The sequence below is a fragment of the Myotis brandtii genome, unplaced genomic scaffold (assembly GCF_000412655.1).
Source record: "Myotis brandtii unplaced genomic scaffold, ASM41265v1 scaffold751, whole genome shotgun sequence".
Taxonomy (NCBI): domain Eukaryota; kingdom Metazoa; phylum Chordata; class Mammalia; order Chiroptera; family Vespertilionidae; genus Myotis; species Myotis brandtii.
This window is the reverse complement of record NW_005370994.1, coordinates 2,244,867-2,252,824: the sequence shown is the minus strand read 5'-3', so window position 1 is coordinate 2,252,824 and position 7,958 is coordinate 2,244,867. Positions and strand designations below refer to the sequence as shown.

The 7,958-nt window shown below is 41.2% G+C and overlaps 1 protein-coding gene across 3 annotated transcripts in view; it reads right to left on the bottom strand.

Annotated features, from left to right (window-relative positions):
- Nucleotides 1–7,958, bottom strand: part of TBL1XR1 (transducin (beta)-like 1 X-linked receptor 1) — a 162,833-nt gene that overhangs the window by 79,001 nt on the left and 75,874 nt on the right. Inside the window, exon 1 of one of the 3 annotated variants that reach the window (XM_014530622.1) lies at nucleotides 7,607–7,745. The exons of the other annotated variants lie outside the window; for them this stretch is intronic. The gene's annotated coding sequence lies outside the window, so the exon portion shown is untranslated. Of the gene's footprint in view, nucleotides 1–7,606; nucleotides 7,746–7,958 lie in introns of those variants that run through there. 3 annotated transcript variants of the gene reach the window in all.

The following is a 7,958-nucleotide window of genomic DNA, read 5'->3' as shown; positions in this document are numbered from 1 at the left end:
TTCTAATTAATTTCCTTTCAATGTGCACAAATCCATGCACCAGAACACTAATATCCTATCTAATAGAGAGGGGATATGCTAATTGACCCTCACGCCATCACAAAGATGGCAGTACCCACAGCCAATAAGGAGGGAATATGCTAATTGCTGCCCCACCCTCAAAGGTGGCAGCGCCCACAGCCAATACAGGGAATATGCCAATTGCTGCCCCGCCCTCAAGATGGCAGTGCCCACAGCCAATACAGGGAATATGCTAATTGCTGCCCCGCCCTCAAAGGTGGCAGCACCTACAGCCAATAAGGAGGGAATATGCCAATTGGCTTCCCCCGCCCCCCTCAAAGGTGGCAGCGCCCACAGCCAATACAGGGAATATGCCAATTGCTGCCCCGCCCTCAAGATGGCAGTGCCCACAGCCAATACAGGGAATATGCTAATTGCTGCCCCGCCCTCAAAGGTGGCAGCACCTACAGCCAATAAGGAGGGAATATGCCAATTGACTGCCACGCCCTCAAAGATGGCGGCACCCACACCACAAGATGGCGGCACTCATCCCCTCAGCCCCGCTGGGGCAGTAGGCGCATGGCAAGGCCGGGCCTGCGTGCCTGCTTCCAGAGACCCCCAGTCCCCTTAGCCCCCCAGGGCCGGCCGTAGGCAAGGCAAGCCTCAGATGTCGGCTGCCCAGCCATCTAGGGCCGGCCGTAGGCGCAGGCAAGCCTTGGGTGAGGCTCAGGTAACCAGGGGCAGCCGAGGCTTGTGCTGCCGGCACTGGAAGCAGCAGAGGTGTGATGGGGCGTTGCCTTCCCCAATGCATATTTCATTCATTGTGCATCTGTGTAGCTTAAATGAAGCAGCAGTACAATGAGAATATAGATCATATTATCTCAATTACCAAGGCTGTCATTTTATCATAAAGCTATTATTTATAACCTTTACAACCAGAATATTCACCGTTATAACTAAAATTAATGCAAAAGGAGGACTTTGATTATGGATAGATGAGGTCACTCAATGTAGTTTGGTGGTTACATCTTAAATTTGGGCATAGACTATTAACTTTTTCAGTATCTATATATATAAAAAGCCAGTGACTCTAACACCACAATGACCAGAATGACCAGTCACTATGACTTCCACTGCAGCCAGCGAACCCGCCAATCAGGGGGTGGAGCCAGCTGGCCAACCTCCCACGGCCCCTCCCCCTCCACTGATCCCAATCCTGATCAGCCTCTCCCACCCTGATATAGGGTGGGGCAGCTGGCCAACCCCTCCAGGGCCCTTCCCCTCAGCTGGCCCCGCCCCTGATTGGCCCAACCCTGATCTCCCCCCAATAGAAGGCAGGGTTGACCAACTAACCACCTGCAGCCCCTCCCCCCAGCCGGCCACACCCCCAATGGGCCCCCACCACCCTGATCGAGCCACAGCCCCTCCCCTTGGCCAGCTCTGCCCCTGACAACCCCCCCACCTCAATAGGGGGGCAGGCCAGCCGGCCAACCTCCTGCAGCCTCTCCCCATGGCCAGCCCCGACCCCAATCACCCCCCTCCCACACCCCATTCAGGGGTGGGGCCCACCGGCCAATTGCCCACGACCGCTCCCCACAGCCAGCCCAACCCCAATTGGGACCCGGTCGTCCAGCCAACCTCCCGCTGTCTCCTCCTCCCGACAGGCCCGGCCCCAATCCGCCTTGATTGGAGCCAGGCCAGCTGGACCCCACCCATGCACGAATTCATGCACTGGGCCTCTAATTGGATATAAGAGCACAAATCCACATAAAAAACAATTTAAACATACATTTTAAAAAATAAATGAAATCAATATGCATTGATGTCTAATCATACAATTATTACTTCAGCTGAGTTAGTTTCATTGGTAGCATCACCTGTAGTTGGATTTTATATTAGATTTATAAAAAAAAAAAATAGATTGTGCAGGAATAACACAAAAAAGTACTAGTACTCAAAAATGTTCCTGTCCAAGAATTAGCAATGCAATGAAAAACAATTAAACCACAAATTCTCTTATACGAAGACACAAAGTTTTTAAAATTAAAGTTTGGTTTGGGCAGTTTTAAGTATTATTAAAAATTAAATTGATTTTTTAGGCACTAACATCTACCAATCAAAAGTTTCTAGTTCACTAACTTTCAATGATAGATAACTGAGCATGGAGAAAAGGCTTAGACTCACATGTTAGTTGTGATATTAGACAGGTGATATAAAAGTGTTTGACTAAGCACACACTGTTGTCAGTTACTTTGAAAAAAAAGTGGTACATCAACAATGTGTAACTGTAACTAGTTTCTTTTTCTCATCCAAAAAACTGTTAGAAAAAACTGACATAATTCCCAAATCTTTTTAGGTTTTCTCACTCTTCCCAAGGGCTAAACATTTGATTCAAGATATCGGCTATTCAAGAACTTGGAAAAGCTAATTAGGCTAGGACAAGACAGAAATCATTCTGCTGAACAATACTAGTATACTCCCAGCAGGAACAAAAACAGTTCTTGCAGAGATGGTGGGTCTTTGGTTAACTGTGCCCTACAGAAATCCCTTCCCACATTCTAACCTAGCCGTGACACTCAGATTTAATCAGTCTAGGGTAGAATCTGTACATTGGTTGCATTTTAAAGCTCCCCCATGAGATTCCAATGGGGGTTGGGAACCACTGGAATATGTGGCAGGAGAGGGAAGAATAGGGAATTTTACTAGTCAGATTCTAATTATTATTCTTGTGGGGTGAGGAAGCCCAAAAGAATCACTTCTTTCAAATATTAGCATTGCAAAGTGAGTGCTTCTCAGAATTAGAGTGGGAAACATACTGTATCAAGCAAATTAAATGCTATTAATTTGATTTTAAGATTAGCAATAACAAACAAAAGATAAACTCAATCCCCCTCCCCAAAAATGAATTAGAAAAGGTAATAATGAGGACATAAGATCACAAAATGGAGGTTATCATAATAAAAGAGCACAAAACGGGCATTACTGGTACCTACATTTAGATAAGAGACACATAAAGACCAAATGAGACTGAACTCTGTATGACAACACTCCAAATAGTAAGTAGAAATTATAGGAAGATTTTTTTTCTACTCGATATAACGAAAAACTGTTATGGAAATATTTAAACAAAACCCAGATCTATCATTCACTGAGAAAGTTATTACAGTGGAATATACAGGGCTGTGTATGTGCCCTGTCTGATTCCTTCCATCGGTGTTCCAGTGTGCCATCACGATAGGGCCACCAGTAGCACCTATGGCACCTTTGTGCGAAGTGGACTCCAGTAAGACACAATAGGAAAAAAGAGAAGCCATGTTAAAGTACTGGGGGTTCAGAGCCTGAACTGTGCAGCCACACAGCTTGGATTTCACTCACAACCAAGATCTAACACTAAAGTTACCTCTCTATGCCTCAGTTCTTTCATCTGTAAAATAAATTGTTATGAGAGCTGAATTTATAAAGTACTAAACATTGCCTGGCATAGGATTCTAATGCGATCATTTTAAAATAATACACAGAAGTGAAAAGGAGCCCTTTCCTGTGAGAAGACACAGTCCCCTACCAGGGCAATGGCTTGGTGGACAGAGGGTGGCCTGGATGTTAGCACCACTTGTCTCTGGCTTTGCACTTCTGTACAAGACACAAACTGCCCATTAATATTCTGCTGAGCTGTGTGCTACTATGACTATAGTGTCCAGTCTTACTTTGTCTTTTGGGAGTTTACATAATAGCATAACTACTCAAAGAAAAGATTAATCACCGATACTACTTTTAAACTATAACATATTTGGAATGTGCCCAAACATGGCAGTGTAACAATTACCACACCTGACCTCTCACTGAAGCAGAGAGCCTGTCAATTACACTGAAAAACTGTCTACTAAAAAACTTCAATATTTCTCTGCCATCTTCAACGTTCACTTTGTATTAGAAAAGGATAAGCTTAATTTTTTTTAAACACTAAGAACATACCAGCAGATGATTAATAAAATGAAAATTGTCATTCATAAGTATTTAGGACACAAAGAGAAAAAAACATATTTACATTAAAGTAGGTGTTGGGTTCAGAATTTTAAATGTTTTTATTTCTATCTACTAGTGAAAGATTCAAACAAGACACTCTTACGTGTCTTTAAAAAGAGTATTTATTTACAGATTTTAACATGAAAAAACTAAAAACTGGTTGCTTTGACTTCATATTTTTAAAACTGGTATAATTTAGACAATGCCAACAAATGCTTTACCTGCAGTAAGATCAAACAAATTTCTCATTTAACTACCATGTTTGCTGTCAAAAATACATACTCTTTTAAGAAATCAGAGATAGCCTGTCTTTTAACATAATTCATTCTAAGTATATAAGAAAATGACATATTCATAATTATTTTTAAAAATGCCAAATTCTCACTTGATGTTGGTCTGCCAAATTGTTGTGTTCTTTTTTTAAGATATACACTGAGTGGCCAGATTATTATGACAGGCCAGATTATTATGACCACCCCATCAGTACTTTGTTGGCCCACCTTTTGCCTTCAATACTGCGGCGATTCTTCTTGGCATTGACTCCACGAGATGTTGAAAGGTGATGCGAGGAATCTGACACCATGCCTGATGAATAGCACTGTCCAGTTCTGTGAGATTTGATGGTTGTGGAACCAGCTGCCTGATGGCTCTTTTAACTTCATCCCACAAATGCTTAATTGGATTGAGATCTGGTGATTGTGGGGGCCACCTAAGCAAGGTAAAGTCTCCCTCATGTTCTTGAAACCACTGCTGCACAATATGAGCACCGTAGCATGGTGCATTGTCTTATTGGAAGAAGCCATCTCCATTGGGATAAGCCATCAACATGATAGGATGAACCTGATCAGCAACGATACTTAGGTATGTTGTGCTATTCAGAATTTATAATGATCTGGCCCTCTAGCAACTTCACCGCGAAATTATAGCTAATTTGCCTACAAATGTCAGGTGGTCATAGTAATCTGGCCACTCAGTGTATATTTTATTGATTTCAGAGAGGAAGGGAGAGGGAGATATAGAAACATCAATGATGAGAGAAAATCATTGATCAGCTGCCTCCTGCACGCCCTTTCCTATTGGGGATCAAGCCCGCAGCCGAGGCATGTGCCCTGACCAGGAATCGAACCGTGACCTCCTGGTTCATAGATCGATGCTCAACCACTGAGCCCCAACGGTTGGGCTGCCAAATTGTTTCCAATTTAGCTTTTTCACCAAATTTAAAATGAAACATTTAAACCAGCAAATACAAGCTGTGTGGTCTGCCTGATTCACTCAGGACACACAAACACAGGGGGACAGAGGCTCATGCTCGCACCCCCATCCCTGTTTCAGGGGTCATGAAAAGAAAGAAGACAACCTTTCTTAAGTCATGATTTACTTCAATACAAAACACTACTCCTCTCTGTGCCCACCACCCAAATTATAATAAAGCACTGACTGAGCCCAGATGAACCCTACTACTCCATCCCACTTTTCAGCCATCGCTTATGCAATGATCTAGGAATTGGCAAACTATGGCCAGGAAGTATTTTTGGTTTTGCAGGCCATATGGTCTCTGTTGCAGGTACTCAACTCTGCTATTGTGGTGCAAAGCAACCAGAGACAATACATAAATGAATGTATATTACTGTTTCAAATAAAACTTTATTCACAAACTTATACAAAAGGGAAACAGGCAATACTTCCTTGGCCATGAAGTAATTCCCAAGACCTCCCAATCTTCTACAGATCCAGGGGGAAACTTTTAGGTTAAATGAGATAAAGATATATATATATATATATCTTTTTTAAGTAACAGACTAAGTTTAAAAAAAAAGTATTCAAGCATTCTCTACTAAAACTATATACCCATTCTATGGGAAGAAAATTATTCTTATGTGGTACTATATATAACAATGAGGTTCTATCAAAAAAAGAGCATTAAAACTTAAGTATTTCTCTGCCATTTTCAGACACGTAAAAGACAGTGGAGCCCTGGCCGATTTGGCTTGGTGGACAGAGCGTTGGCCTGGGGACCAAAGGGTCTCAGGTTCAATTCCAGTCAAGGGCACATGCCTGGGTTGCAGGCTTGATCCCCAGTGCAGGAGGCGGCCAATCAATGATTCTCTCTCTACCTCTCCCTTCATCTCTGAATCAATAAAAATATATTTTCAAAAAATAGACAGTGGAAGTAAACAGAACAAAGGATTTCTACCCTCTCTCATTAAAAACTCAGCTCTGTCATGCCATACCCATATAACCACAAGGAAGCACTCAATGTCCTCCTCTCTGCAGAGATGGCATATTACAGCGGTTCTCAACCTGTGGGTCGTGACCCCTTTGGCGGTCGAACGACCCTTTCACAGGGGTCGCCTAAGACCATCCTGCATATCAGATATTTACATTAAGATTCATAACAGTAGCAACATTACAGTTATGAAGTAGCAATGAAAGTAATTTTATGGTTGGGTCACAACATGAGGAACTGTATTTAAAGGGCCAGAAGGTTGGGAACCACTGGCATATTAGATGGCTCAACAACATGAATACACAGTCCGGCTATTTTTTAAAAAATCTATGATGTAAAAATAAGAGCAGCAACCCTATGAAATCCCTAAAGATGTTTTCTCACAGAATACCAATAAATACCAGCTAATTATAACTGCTTATATGGCTTAAAAGGGAACAAAAGTGTAAAAAATAGACTAATATTAAAAAAATAAAAGAATTGCCCTAGCCAGTATGGCTCAGTGGATAGAGTGTCACCCTGAGGACTGAAGGGTCCCGGGTTTGATTCTGATCAAGGGCATATGCATGAGTTGCAGGCTCAGTCCCCAGTAAAGGGTGTGCAGGAGGCAGCCGATCAATGATTTTCTCTCATCATTAATGTTTCTCTCTCTCTCTCCCTCTCTCTGAAATCAATGAAAACATATTTTAAATAAATAAATAAATAATGTTCTAAGCAAAAAACTGTTTACGACTTACCATGAAATGATAAAAATAGCAATGGGAACTATTAAAAAACAAAACAAAACAAAACAAAAAAACAGACAACCAACAAAGACAGAAAACAACGAAGGCACAGAATAGCATGGTCCTGGGAATGAATCCTCTTGGCCAGAGCAAATGAAATAACAAAAACTGTTGGCCATAAATTTTGCCAGTACCTGCCATTTTTCACCAAATAGTGGGTGAAAAGAAATGAAAGTAATTATGCATATTTTAAACTAAGAGAAAATGAGCCTATCTTTTAGCTTTCTGATATGATTGATGACCACTGGACACAAAAATCACTTCCATAATGTAAACTAAAGTGTTTAACTGCAAAAGATGATTTCACATTTTCTAACAATCCTAAATCATAATATTACTCACAGATAAATCTGGAAATGAACACGTTAATTATGTATTAGTAATTAATTTTTAAAACAAACTCATAAACCTATAGACAAAATTACAGATCAAACAAAATGTTAATTTTCTTATCTTTTCTAAATTCTCTAATATCAAAACAACCAAAGAATCCACCCACAACAAAGGACCTGCCTACTACAAGTGAACTCTCTCCATTACCTATGCATTAACTACTCAAGAAAATGCCAACCTAGGTAGGAGAAAGCCAGATTCTTCTTCAGGAGGCCAGGAAGCAATGTAATCTAAAGCCTGCTTTTATCTCAAAGCCAAGTTAACATAGTAGGGTTTTTCTTTTTTCTTTGACTGTAGTATTTATCCTGCAACAAACAGAGAACTGTGAAAAGAAAGGAGATAGAAGAGGAAAGTAGAAAAAAGAGGAAAATGTTTTATTAACCTCTCTATTAAACATTGTTAATACTACAAGTTAGCCCCTTACCAACAGAACAAAATTTACTAAAATATCCTATATAATAAAAGCCTAATATGCAAATCAACCAAACAGCAGAATGACCAGTTGCTATGACATGCACTGACCACCAGGG